The sequence below is a fragment of the Artibeus jamaicensis genome, unplaced genomic scaffold (genome assembly GCF_021234435.1).
Source record: "Artibeus jamaicensis isolate MK-2021 breed Jamaican fruit bat unplaced genomic scaffold, CSHL_Jam_final scaffold_461, whole genome shotgun sequence".
In the NCBI taxonomy this organism is placed as follows: Eukaryota; Metazoa; Chordata; class Mammalia; order Chiroptera; family Phyllostomidae; genus Artibeus; species Artibeus jamaicensis.
The window spans coordinates 15,731,775-15,747,250 of record NW_026522045.1 but is presented as its reverse complement, the minus strand read 5'-3'; positions in this window follow the sequence as shown (position 1 = coordinate 15,747,250).

The following is a 15,476-nucleotide window of genomic DNA, read 5'->3' as shown; positions in this document are numbered from 1 at the left end:
ATGAAGACCACTGTACTTGAACAACAATAAAATAAAAATAATAATAAAGAAAACAGCATTAAAATGAAAAGAGAATCAACTGTATTGGAAAACATATTTGCCAATGATAGTTCCTTCTCAGTTTTAAAAGGGGCATAGAAACTTGCAAAATAAAAGGCACCCAAAAGTTCTTGTCCTTGGCTTTAAAACCCACATTCTTTTTTCCTTATTTCATTATTTCCTTATTTCATACCTGATAAGACATGAGAAACTTCATCCTTATGGTAACTAGAGTAGCAATGTGCCGTAAAGCTACAATCTAAGATAGAGCCACAAGTATCCATGGGGTCTTTTCCCTATATTCCACATAACATGCCAAGTCTCTAGTGAGATCTTCCTAACTTCTTCATTGGCACAATTTTGACCTATAGTATACAAGACTTGGGTTATTAGATGCCCTGGTCCCCTTTCCTTAGTCCTTATCCAACCAATCACTGACATGGTTTCTGTTTCACAACTTCCCATCTTTTCCCTGTCAGGTCAACCATAACACACTAATCCATCTGACAAGTATCTCCTTTGCTCAGGAGCCTGCCACCTTGTCACTTCTCTAGAGGTATATACCTCAGAGATCAACACCAGCCCCAGGTGAGCACAATTTACTACATCCTCTTTTGAAACTGATTTGGACCACTTTTCAGGTGATGGTAGATAATATCAATTCCTTTCAGGATCATGACACTTGAGGTTTCAGAACACTTCTGGGTAAAAGCCATTTTGGGTATGGCACAGTTCCCAGTTGTTCTTTTTCTCCAACCAGTGTTCCATAACATTTATCATCTTTACCAAGCACATTATAGCTATTTCAGTGTAATGGCTTATTAAACTGGCACGATAATGATTTTTGAACACAGACTGTGCTCATAAGAAACATGAAATTCTTTGCATCTATAAAATGTGATTATCTTTAGATTGCTCATTTTAGAGAAAAACATTTCGTGCTTAGCACAGTGAGAGATTACTCTATAACTCCTATTGTTTCTAATGGTTAATGATGTAAAATAACAATGCCTCAGCATGCCATTCTTTTCAAGATGGATAGCACACATGGAAAAGTACTTTCAACTTACTAAAACATATGAAATATTAGTTTCTGCAACTATTATATAAACCAACAACAAAAAAGAAATATATTTAGATTAACAGGGACTGACTACACATATTTTTTTTCATGGTGATACAGTACACATACTAAGAAAGAGTAATATCACTGCCACAACCATCAAGATAAGAGATTACTATTTCAAAAGTATTTAGTTACATAACTTAAAACAAAGCCTGATTACATTGTACAAATGGAACTAAAGTAATATTTCAAGACTAAAAAAGCAACCAAAAATGTACATGTGCTCACGTGTGTGTGTGTGTAAAACAGCTATCCAATACACTAACAGTTATGAACATTCATTGATGATATGTAATTTTAAACAAGAACTTAGCATATTAGGCTTTAATTTTTTTGTAATAGAAAAATAAGTGGACTGTGTTCTTTTTTTCATCCACTCATTTATTTATATTTTTTCTGTTTTTTAAAAATTTTTTATTGATTATGCTGTTACAGTTGTTCTATTCCCCCTTTCATTTCCCTCCACCCTACCCCCCATCCCCATCATTATCCCCCCTTTAGTTTATGATCATGTGTCTCAAGTCCTTTAGATTCTATATTTCCCATGCTATGCTTGCCCCCCATCTATTTTCTATCTACTGTCTATGCTATTTATTTTCTGTACCTTCTCCCCCCTTCTCCTCCTCCCACTCCCCTGTTGCTAACCCTCCTTGAGATCTTCATTTCTATGTTTCCACTCCTGATCTAGCTGTCCTTTTAGTTTGCTTTTGTTTTAGGTGTGGTTGTTAATAACTGTGAGTTTGTGGTCCTTTCACTGTTCATGTTTCTTTTACTTCGATAAGTCCCTTTAACATGTCATATAATAAGGGCTTGGTGATGATGAACTCCTTGAATTTGATCTTATCTGAGAAGCACTTTATCTGTCCTTCCATTCTAAATGAAAGTTTTGCTGGATAGAGCAATCTTGGTTGTAGGACTTTGGATTTCATGACTTGGAATACCTCTTTCCAGCCCCTTCTGGCCTGTAAGGTCTCTTTTGAGAAATCTGCTGACAGTCTGATGGGGACTCCTTTGTAGGTGACTGTCCCCTTATCTCTTGCTGCTTCTAGGATTCTCTCCTTCATTTTAATTTTGGCTAATGTAATTATGATGTGCCTTGGTGTGTTCCTTCTTGGGTCCAACTTCTTTGGTACTCTCTGAGCTTCCTGGATTTCCTGGAAGTCTATTTCCTTTGCCAGATTGGGGAAATTCTCCTTTATTATTTCTTCAAATAAGTTTTCCACTGGTGGCTGTTCCTTTCCCCCTTCTGGTACCCCTATAATTAGGATGTTGGAGCATTTAAAGATGTCCTGGAGGTTCCTAAGACTCTCCTCATTTGTTCGAATTCTTGCTTCCTGACTCTTTTCTGTTTGGCCATTATTTGCTTTCTTCTGGGCCACTCCATTGATTTGAGTCCCAGTTTCCTTTTCATTGCTATTGGTGTCCTGTGCAATTCCATTCATTTCAATTAGTTTTGCCTTCATATATTTGTCTAATTTGTGGCTATAATCAACCAGTACTGTGAGGATCCTGGTGACCAGTGTTTTAAACTGTGCTTCTGAGAGTTTTGCTCTTTCTTCATCACTTGGATCTATGGGCTCTGGGGCTTTGAGATCTTGCGACATTTTTGGTCTGTTCTGGCCCTTTAAGTGTGAGAAGGGCTGCCTTGGACTCCCAGGTTGCTGGGTTGTGACGCTGTATGTGGGGGCATGGTCAGAGCAGGGAAATGGCAGCGCCCTCTACTGCCGCTTGCCGCGGGGACCCGCCGGGCCCCGGTCCAACCGCCCACTCCCTTGTCTTTCTGCTCGCGCACACATGGGCGACCACAGTCAACACGCATCACCGCTTCCCGGCTGTCTCCTCCGCAGTCGCTCACCTGGTGGCTCGCTGGGTCGCTCACTAGGTGCAACCCTGCGCCTGGATTCCGGGCGTCTGGATTCCGCACCTGAGTCCGTCTGACTGAGTCCTCCTGTGCAACCCCTCACCAGCCGCTGGTTTCGCCCCTTACCGGTCAGGCTGAAGAATTTGTTGCTAACGGACTTCCGAAAAGTTCAATTTTCCATGTTCTGGCTGTGTTTTCTGTTGCTAATATTTAGTTGTGTCTAACCTTGGTTGTGTGAGAAGGCACGGCACATCCACCTATGCCTCCATCTTGGCGGAAGTCTGTAATCTGTTATTTCTGTTAAATTTTATTACTGTTGCATCTTTCCACACTTGTGTCCTTTTTTCTTGGATTTTCTGTTTTACTGCTTCTTCTTTTCTTTCTAAACTTATTGCTCTTTCTTCCACTCCCCTACCCTTTTTTTCTTCCTTCCTTTTATTTCTTTCCCTGTCATTCCTTTCTTTTTCCCACAAAAGTCACACTCAACTTGAAAATATGAAAAGACCAGAGCTGGACCCATAGAAAAGGCCTCGCAATAGTAAAGTCAGAGAGACAAATGGCACATTGCTGTAGGAGAGAAGCCAAAAGTTGCTGCATATTTGAGTAGGTGGAAGTAGAGGGCGACAGGATAACCAAAAGAGACTGCACCACTGAAATTCAAAAGCATTCCACCACAAAAGTTCACACCATAAACTCAGGGAATCAAAACAGATTAATCTAAAAAGCTGAGGCTAACAAGAAGAGTCTCACAAACAATGGCAAGACAAAGAAACAATCCCCAAATGAAAGGAAAGGAGGAACCCTCAGAAAGAATGTTACATGAAATAGAGGCAAGTCAATATCAGATACTGAATTCAAAGCACTGGTTATCAGGAAGTACAAAGAGCTCACAATCAGCTACCAGAAACTACAAGGGAGCTATAACGGTCTCATCGAGAACTATATTAACATGAAAAAGGAAATGGAAATTATTAGCAAGGACCAAGAGGAAATGAAGAATACAATTTCTGAATTGAAAAACACAGTAGAAAGCATTAAAAATAGGGTAGATGAGACAGAAGATCAGATGAGTGAATTAGAGGGCAAATTAGAAAGCATCTCACAGAAAGAACAGGACAGGGAAAAGAGGCTCAGAATGAATGAAGAGGGATTAAGAGAAATGCAAGACAATATGAAACGTAATACTATCCGAATAATAGGAATACCAGAATAGAAGAACAAGAACAAAGGATAGAAAATGTATTTGAAAGAGTACTGAGAGAAAATTTTCCTAATTTGATAAAAAAAAAAGTCACACAAATCCACGAATCACAGAGAGTCCCTTTCAAGAGGAACCCAAGGAGGCCCACTTCAAGACACATCATCATCAAAATGGTAAAATTCCAAGACAAAGAGAGAATCTTAAAGGCAGCAAGGGAGAAAAAAGAAGTAACATACAAGGGAGACCAAATAAGATTACCTCCTGACTTCTCAAAGGAAACACTCCAAGCAAGAAGACAATGGCAAGAAATATTCCAAGTAATGAAAAACAGAGGCCCACAACCAGGGCTACTTTACCCAGCAAGGCTCTCAATCAAGATGGAAAGCAAAATAAAGAGATACAAAGACAAAAGAAGTCTAAAAGAATTTGCTGCCACCAACCCAGCTCTACAAGAAATATTAAAAGGAATGCTTTAATGAAAGGAAGGAAAAGAGACAGACAGAGAGGAACACAGGTACAAAAATGGCAATGAATAAGTACCTATCAATAATAACCATAAACGTAAATGGATTAAATGCTCCAATCAAAAGACACAGAATACCTCAATGGATAAGAAAGCATGACCCACACATATGCTGCTACAAGAGACCCACTTCAGGACAAAAGACCATCACAGACTAAAAGTGAAAGGCTGGAAACAAATTTTCCAAGCAAATGGAAAAGAAAAAAAAGCTAGGGTAGCAATTCTCATATTAGACAAAATAGACTTCAAAAAAAGAGCCATAAAGAGTGACCAAGAAGGTCACTTCATAATACTCAAGGGAAGAATCCACCAAGAAGACATTAACATCATAAATATATATGCACCCAACATTGGAGCACCAAAATATATAAAGAAAATCTTAGAGGAATTCAAGAAAGATATAGACAACAACACAATTATACTGGGGGATTTTAACACCCCACTATAAAAAATGGACAGATATTCCAAACAAAATATCAACAAGGACATTGCAGCATTAACTAACACCCTTGATGAAATGGACCTAACTGTTATATACAGAGCTCTTCACCCCAAAGTAGCTAAATACACATTCTTTTCAAATGCACATGGAACATTCTCAAAGATAGACCACATGACAGGACACAAAACGAGTCTCAAAAAATTCAAGAAAATTGAAATCATACCAAGAATTTTTTCTGACCAGAGTGGACTGAAACTGGAAACCAACTCCAAAGGAAAAAACCCAAAACACCCAAAATCATGGAGACTGAATTGTATGCTACTAAACAACGAATGGTTCAAGAATGAAATTAGGGAAGAAATCAAAAAGTTTCTGGAAACAACTGAAAACGATCTCACAACAACCAAAAACTTATGGGACACAGCGAAGGCAGTCCTGAGAGGGAAGTTCATAGCAATACAGACCTACCTAAAGAAGATAGAAACATTTCAAACAAACAACCTTACTCTACACCTGCAAGAACTCGAGGAACAAAAACAAAAAGAGCCCAAAGCAAGTAGAAGGAAGGAAAAACCAAGATCAGAGCAGAACTAAAGACATAGAGACTAAAAGCACAATTCTTAGGATCAATGAATCCAGGAGTTGGTTCTTTGAAAAAATAAACAAAATAGACAAGCCTTTAAGTAGGCTCATCAAGAAAAGAAGGGAACGGACACAAATAAACACAATCAGAAATGAAAGAGGAGAGATTACAACTGACACCACAGAAATAGAGAGGATTGTAAGAAATTACTATGAAGACCTGTATGCCAAGAAATTTGAGAACCTAGGGGAAATGGACACATTTCTAGAAAAATATAATCTCCCAAAACTCAATGAAAAAGAAGTAGAACACCTGAATAGACCAATAACAGCAAAAGAAATTGAAGCAGTAATCAAAAAACTCCCATCACACAAAAGCCCTGGACCAGATGGATTCACAGGAGAATTCTACAAAGCATTTAAGGAAGAGCTAACCCCCATTCTTCACAGACTATTCCAAAAAATCCAAAAGGATGGAAAACTCCCTAACTCCTTTTATGAAGCCAGCATCATCCTAATTCCAAAACCAGATAGAGATACAACAAAGAAAGAAAACTTCAGGCCAATATCGCTGATGAACATAGATGCTAAAATCCTCAACAAAATATTAGCAAATCGCATCCAACAATATATCCAAAAGATTATACACCATGACCAAGAGGGATTCATCCCAGGGATGCAAGGATGGTTCAACATTCGCAAAACAGTAAATGTAATTCATCACATAAACAAAAGCAAAGACAAAAACCACATGATCATATCAATAGACACAGAAAAAGCTTTGGATAAAGTACAACACCCATTTATGATAAAAACACTCAGCAAAATGGGAATAGAGGGAACATTCCTCAATATAATAAAGGCCATTTATGAGAAACCTACAGCCGATATCATACTCAATGGACAAAAACTAAAAGCTTTTCCACTAAGATCAGGAACAAGACAAGTATGTCCACTTTCACCACTCCTATTCAATATAGTATTAGAAGTTTTGGCCACAGCGATCAGGCAGGAAAAGGAAATAAAAGGCATCCAAATAGGAAAGGAGGAAACAAAATTGTCACTGTTTGCAGATGACATGATAGTGTACATGGAAAATCCTATAGACTCTACCCAAAAACTGCTCAAACTAATTAATGAATTTGGCAAAACAGCAGGATACAAAGTCAATATCCAGAAATCAAAGGCATTTTTGTATACAAACAACGAATCAGCAGAAGCAGAAATCAAGGAAAAAATCCCATTCGATATAGCAAAAAGAAAAATAAAATATCTGGGAATAAACCTAACCAAAGAGGTAAAAGACCTGTATGCAGAAAACTACACAGCACTGAATAAAGAAATCAAGGAAGACACAAACAAATGGAAACATATACCGTGTTCATGGATTGGAAGAATTAACATCATCAAAATGTCCATACTACCCAAAGCAATATACAGATTCAATGCAATACCTATTAAAGTACCAATGGCGTATTTCACAGACATAGAACAAACACATCAAAATTTTATATGGAATCATAAACGAGCCAGAATAGCAGCTGCTCTTTTGAGAAAGAAGAACAAAGTAGGAGGGATCACAATACCTGATATCAAACTGTATTACAAAGCCACTGTAATCAAAACAGCCTGGTACTGGCATAAAAACAGGCACATAGACCAATGGAACAGAACAGAGAGCCCAGAAATCAACCCAACTCTCTACAGTCAATTAATATTCGACAAAGGGGGTAGTAACATAAAATGGAGTAAAGATAGCCTCTTCAGCAAATGGTGTTGGGAGAACTGGACAGCTACGTGCAAAAAAATGAAACTTGAGCACCAACTTACACCATACACCAAAATAAATTCAAGGTGGATAAAAGACTTAAATATAAGCCATGACACCATTAAAGTCCTAGAGGAGAACATTGGCAAGAAAATCTCAGATATTCCACGCAGCAACATTTTTACGGATATGTGCCCTAGAGCAAGGAATATAAAGGAAAGAATAAACAAATGGGATCTTATCAAAATAAAAAGCTTCTGCATGGCTAAAGAAAACAGTATTAAATTAAAAAGACAACCAACTGTATGGGAAAACCTATTTGCCAATGATACCTCAGACAAAGGTTTAATCTCCAAAATATACAAAGAACTTACACGACTCCACTCTAGGAAGACATCGAACCCAATTAAAAAATGGGAAAAGGACTTGAACAGACACTTCTCTAAAGAGGACATACAGAACATCCAGAGACACATGAAGAGATGCTCAATATCGTTAGCTATCAGAGAGATGCAAATTAAAACCACAATGAGATACCACTTTACACCACTCAGGATGGCTATAATAGACAAAGCAACAAACAACAAATGTTGGAGAGGGTGTGGGGAAAAGGGGACCTTAGTTCACTGTTGGTGGGATTGTAGACTGGTACAACCATTATGGAAAACAGTATGGAATTTTCTCAGAAAAATAAAAATTGACCTGCCTTTTTACCCAGCAATTCCACTGCTAGGATTATACCCCAAGAATCCTAAAACATCAATTTCAAAGAACCTATGCACCACAATGTTCATAGCAGCATAATTTACAATAGCCAAGAGTTGGAAGCAACCTAGGTGCCCATCAGTAAATGAATGGATCCAAAAATTGTGGTACATATACACCATGGAATTTTATGCAGCAGAGAGAAAGAAGGAGCTAATACCTTTTGCAACAACATGGATGGAACTGGAAAGCATTATGCTGAGTGAAATAGGCCAGGCATTGAAGGACAAATACCATATGATCTCACCTTTGACAGGAAGCTAAAGAATAAAACAAACAAGCAAACAGAATAAAAACAAAGACGCTGAAATAGAGAACAAGTGGGCAGCGACCAGAGGGGAGAGGGAAGGGAACTTAAGGGGGAAAAGGGGGAGGGATTTTGAGGAACAAGTATGAATGACACAGAGATGAGGACTGGGGGGGGGAATGGGAGGGAGGGGGGAGACCGGGTGGGGGGGGAAGAGAAAAAAAAATGTACTTGAAAAGTAACCAAATAAAATTAAAAAAAAAGATAAAAAGGGATTGGACAAAAATAAACACAATCAGAAATGAAAGAGGAGAGATTACAACTGATACCACAGAAATAGAAAGAATTGTAAGAAAATACTATAAAGAACTGTATGCCAAGAAATTTAAAAACCTAGGGGAAATGGACACATTTCTAGAAAAATATAATCTCCCCAAACTCAATGAAAAAGAAGTAGAAAACCTGAATAGACCAAAAACAGCAAAAGAAATAGAAGCAGTAATCAAAAAACTCCCATCACACAAAAGCCCCGGACCAGATGGGTTCACAGGAGAATTCTACAAAGCATTTAAGGAAGAGTTAACCCCTATTCTTTACAGACTATTCCAAAGAATCCAAAAGGATGGAAAACTGCCAAACTGCTTTTATGAAGCCAGCATCATCATAATTTCAAAACCAGATAGAGATACAACAAAGAAAGAACACTTCAGACGAATATCACTGATGAACATAGACGCTAAAATCCTCAACAAAATATTGGCAAATCGAATCCAACAATATATCAAAAAATCATACTCCATGACCAAGTGGGATTCGTCCCAGGGGTGCAAAGGTGGTTCGACATTCGCAAATCAGTAAATGTAATTCATCACATAACAAAAGCAAAGACAAACAACACATGATCATATCAATACATGTGGAAAAAGCTTTAGATAAGGTACAACACCCATTTATGATAAAAACACTCAGCAAAGTTGGAAGAGAGGGAGCATTCCTCAAAATAATAAAGGCCATATATGAGAGATCTACAGCCAATATGATACTCAATGGGAAAAACTAAAAGCTTTTCCACTAATATCAGGAACGAGACAAGGATGTGTACTTTCACCACTTCTATTCAATATAGTATTGGAAGTTTTAGCCAAAGCAATCAGGCAAGAAAAGGAAATAAAAGGCATCCAAATAGGAAAGGAGGAAACAAAACTGTCACTGTTTGCAGATGACATGATAGTGTACATGGAAAAGCCTATAGACTCTACCCAAAAACTGCTTGAACTATTATTGAATTTGGCAAATAGCTGGTTACAAAGTCAATATCCAGAAATCAAAGGCATTTTTGTATACCAACAATGAAACAGCAGAAACAGAAATAAAGGAAAAAATCCCATTCGATATAGCAAAAAGAAAAATAAAATATCTGGGAATAAACCTATCTAAGTAGGTCAAGAACTTGTATCAGAAAACTACACAGCCCTGAATAAAGAAATCAAGGAAGACACAAACAAATGGAAACATATACCTTGCTCATGGATTGGAGTAATTAATATCATCAAAATGCCCATACTATCCAAAGCAATATACATATTCAATGCAATACCTATTAAAGTACCAATGGCATATTTCACAGACATAGAACAAACACTTTGAAAGTTTATATGGAACCCTAAACGAGCCAGAACAGTAGCTGCACTTTTGAGAAAGAAGAACAAAGTAGGAGGGATCACAATACCTGATATCAAACTGTATTACAAGGCCACTGTAATCAAAACAGCCTGGTGCTGGCATAAAAACAGGCACATAGACCAATAGAACAGAACAGAGACCCCAGAAATCAACCCAACTCTCTACAGTCGATTAATATTTGACAAAGGGGGGCAGTAACATAAAATGGTGTAAAGATAGCCTCTTCAACAAATGGTATTGGTAGAACTGGACAGATATGTGCAAAAAAACTAAAACTTGAGCACAGACTTACACCATACACCAAAAATAAATTCAAGGTGGATAAAAGACTTAAATACAAGCCGTGACACCATTAAAGTCCTAGAGGAGAACATCGGCAAGAAAATCTCTGATATTTCACACAGCAATTTATTTACTGATATGTCCCCTAGAGCAAGAAATATAAAGGAAAGAATAAACAAATGGGATCTCATCACAATAAAAAGCTTCTTCATGGCTAAAGAAAACAGTATTAAATTAAAAAGACAACCAACCATATGGGAAAACATATTTGCCAATGATACCTCAGACAAAGGTTTAATCTCCAAAATATACAAAGAACTTACACGACTCCACTCTAGGAAGACATCGAACCCAATTAAAAAATGGGAAAAGGACTTGAACAGACACTTCTCTAAAGAGGACATACAGAACATCCAGAGACACATGAAGAGATGCTCAATATCGTTAGCTATCAGAGAGATGCAAATTAAAACCACAATGAGATACCACTTTACACCACTCAGGATGGCTATAATAGACAAAGCAACAAACAACAAATGTTGGAGAGGGTGTGGGGAAAAGGGGACCTTAGTTCACTGTTGGTGGGATTGTAGACTGGTACAACCATTATGGAAAACAGTATGGAATTTTCTCAGAAAAATAAAAATTGACCTGCCTTTTTACCCAGCAATTCCACTGCTAGGATTATACCCCAAGAATCCTAAAACATCAATTTCAAAGAACCTATGCACCACAATGTTCATAGCAGCATAATTTACAATAGCCAAGAGTTGGAAGCAACCTAGGTGCCCATCAGTAAATGAATGGATCCAAAAATTGTGGTACATATACACCATGGAATTTTATGCAGCAGAGAGAAAGAAGGAGCTAATACCTTTTGCAACAACATGGATGGAACTGGAAAGCATTATGCTGAGTGAAATAGGCCAGGCATTGAAGGACAAATACCATATGATCTCACCTTTGACAGGAAGCTAAAGAATAAAACAAACAAGCAAACAGAATAAAAACAAAGACGCTGAAATAGAGAACAAGTGGGCAGCGACCAGAGGGGAGAGGGAAGGGAACTTAAGGGGAAAAAGGGGGAGGGATTTTGAGGAACAAGTATGAATGACACAGAGATGAGGACTGGGGGGGGGGAGGAATGGGAGGGAGGGGGGAGACCGGGTGGGGGGGGGAAGAGAAAAAAAATGTACTTGAAAAGTAACCAAATAAAATTAAAAAAAAAGATAAAAAGGGATTGGACAAAAATAAACACAATCAGAAATGAAAGAGGAGAGATTACAACTGATACCACAGAAATAGAAAGAATTGTAAGAAAATACTATAAAGAACTGTATGCCAAGAAATTTAAAAACCTAGGGGAAATGGACACATTTCTAGAAAAATATAATCTCCCCAAACTCAATGAAAAAGAAGTAGAAAACCTGAATAGACCAAAAACAGCAAAAGAAATAGAAGCAGTAATCAAAAAAACTCCCATCACACAAAAGCCCCGGACCAGATGGGTTCACAGGAGAATTCTACAAAGCATTTAAGGAAGAGTTAACCCCTATTCTTTACAGACTATTCCAAAGAATCCAAAAAGGATGGAAAACTGCCAAACTGCTTTTATGAAGCCAGCATCATCATAATTTCAAAACCAGATAGAGATACAACAAAGAAAGAACACTTCAGACGAATATCACTGATGAACATAGACGCTAAAATCCTCAACAAAATATTGGCAAATCGGATCCAACAATATATCAAAAAATCATACTCCATGACCAAGTGGGATTCGTCCCAGGGGTGCAAAGGTGGTTCGACATTCGCAAATCAGTAAATGTAATTCATCACATAACAAAAGCAAAGACAAACAACACATGATCATATCAATACATGTGGAAAAAGCTTTAGATAAGGTACAACACCCATTTATGATAAAAACACTCAGCAAAGTTGGAAGAGAGGGAGCATTCCTCAAAATAATAAAGGCCATATATGAGAGATCTACAGCCAATATGATACTCAATGGGAAAAACTAAAAGCTTTTCCACTAATATCAGGAACGAGACAAGGATGTGTACTTTCACCACTTCTATTCAATATAGTATTGGAAGTTTTAGCCAAAGCAATCAGGCAAGAAAAGGAAATAAAAGGCATCCAAATAGGAAAGGAGGAAACAAAACTGTCACTGTTTGCAGATGACATGATAGTGTACATGGAAAAGCCTATAGACTCTACCCAAAAACTGCTTGAACTATTATTGAATTTGGCAAATAGCTGGTTACAAAGTCAATATCCAGAAATCAAAGGCATTTTTGTATACCAACAATGAAACAGCAGAAACAGAAATAAAGGAAAAATCCCATTCGATATAGCAAAAAGAAAAATAAAATATCTGGGAATAAACCTATCTAAGTAGGTCAAGAACTTGTATCAGAAAACTACACAGCCCTGAATAAAGAAATCAAGGAAGACACAAACAAATGGAAACATATACCTTGCTCATGGATTGGAGTAATTAATATCATCAAAATGCCCATACTATCCAAAGCAATATACATATTCAATGCAATACCTATTAAAGTACCAATGGCATATTTCACAGACATAGAACAAACACTTTGAAAGTTTATATGGAACCCTAAACGAGCCAGAACAGTAGCTGCACTTTTGAGAAAGAAGAACAAAGTAGGAGGGATCACAATACCTGATATCAAACTGTATTACAAGGCCACTGTAATCAAAACAGCCTGGTGCTGGCATAAAAACAGGCACATAGACCAATAGAACAGAACAGAGACCCCAGAAATCAACCCAACTCTCTACAGTCGATTAATATTTGACAAAGGGGGGCAGTAACATAAAATGGTGTAAAGATAGCCTCTTCAACAAATGGTATTGGTAGAACTGGACAGATATGTGCAAAAAACTAAAACTTGAGCACAGACTTACACCATACACCAAAATAAATTCAAGGTGGATAAAAGACTTAAATACAAGCCGTGACACCATTAAAGTCCTAGAGGAGAACATCGGCAAGAAAATCTCTGATATTTCACACAGCAATTTATTTACTGATATGTCCCCTAGAGCAAGAAATATAAAGGGAAAGAATAAACAAATGGGATCTCATCACAATAAAAAGCTTCTTCATGGCTAAAGAAAACAGTATTAAATTAAAAAGACAACCAACCATATGGGAAAACATATTTGCCAATGATACCTCAGACAAAGGTTTAATCTCCAAAATATACAAAGAACTTACACGACTCCACTCTAGGAAGACATCGAACCCAATTAAAAAATGGGAAAAGGACTTGAACAGACACTTCTCTAAAGAGGACATACAGAACATCCAGAGACACATGAAGAGATGCTCAATATCGTTAGCTATCAGAGAGATGCAAATTAAAACCACAATGAGATACCACTTTACACCACTCAGGATGGCTATAATAGACAAAGCAACAAACAACAAATGTTGGAGAGGGTGTGGGGAAAAGGGGACCTTAGTTCACTGTTGGTGGGATTGTAGACTGGTACAACCATTATGGAAAACAGTATGGAATTTTCTCAGAAAAATAAAAATTGACCTGCCTTTTTACCCAGCAATTCCACTGCTAGGATTATACCCCAAGAATCCTAAAACATCAATTTCAAAGAACCTATGCACCACAATGTTCATAGCAGCATAATTTACAATAGCCAAGAGTTGGAAGCAACCTAGGTGCCCATCAGTAAATGAATGGATCCAAAAATTGTGGTACATATACACCATGGAATTTTATGCAGCAGAGAGAAAGAAGGAGCTAATACCTTTTGCAACAACATGGATGGAACTGGAAAGCATTATGCTGAGTGAAATAGGCCAGGCATTGAAGGACAAATACCATATGATCTCACCTTTGACAGGAAGCTAAAGAATAAAACAAACAAGCAAACAGAATAAAAACAAAGACGCTGAAATAGAGAACAAGTGGGCAGCGACCAGAGGGGAGAGGGAAGGGAACTTAAGGGGAAAAAAGGGGGAGGGATTTTGAGGAACAAGTATGAATGACACAGAGATGAGGACTGGGGGGGGGGAATGGGAGGGAGGGGGGGAGACCGGGTGGGGGGGGGGGAAGAGAAAAAAAAATGTACTTGAAAAGTAACCAAATAAAATTAAAAAAAAAAGATAAAAAGGGATTGGACAAAAATAAACACAATCAGAAATGAAAGAGGAGAGATTACAACTGATACCACAGAAATAGAAAGAATTGTAAGAAAATACTATAAAGAACTGTATGCCAAGAAATTTAAAAACCTAGGGGAAATGGACACATTTCTAGAAAAATATAATCTCCCCAAACTCAATGAAAAAGAAGTAGAAAACCTGAATAGACCAAAAACAGCAAAAGAAATAGAAGCAGTAATCAAAAAACTCCCATCACACAAAAGCCCCGGACCAGATGGGTTCACAGGAGAATTCTACAAAGCATTTAAGGAAGAGTTAACCCCTATTCTTTACAGACTATTCCAAAGAATCCAAAAGGATGGAAAACTGCCAAACTGCTTTTATGAAGCCAGCATCATCATAATTTCAAAACCAGATAGAGATACAACAAAGAAAGAACACTTCAGACGAATATCACTGATGAACATAGACGCTAAAATCCTCAACAAAATATTGGCAAATCGAATCCAACAATATATCAAAAAATCATACTCCATGACCAAGTGGGATTCGTCCCAGGGGTGCAAAGGTGGTTCGACATTCGCAAATCAGTAAATGTAATTCATCACATAACAAAAGCAAAGACAAACAACACATGATCATATCAATACATGTGGAAAAAGCTTTAGATAAGGTACAACACCCATTTATGATAAAAACACTCAGCAAAGTTGGAAGAGAGGGAGCATTCCTCAAAATAATAAAGGCCATATATGAGAGATCTACAGCCAATATGATACTCAATGGGAAAAACTA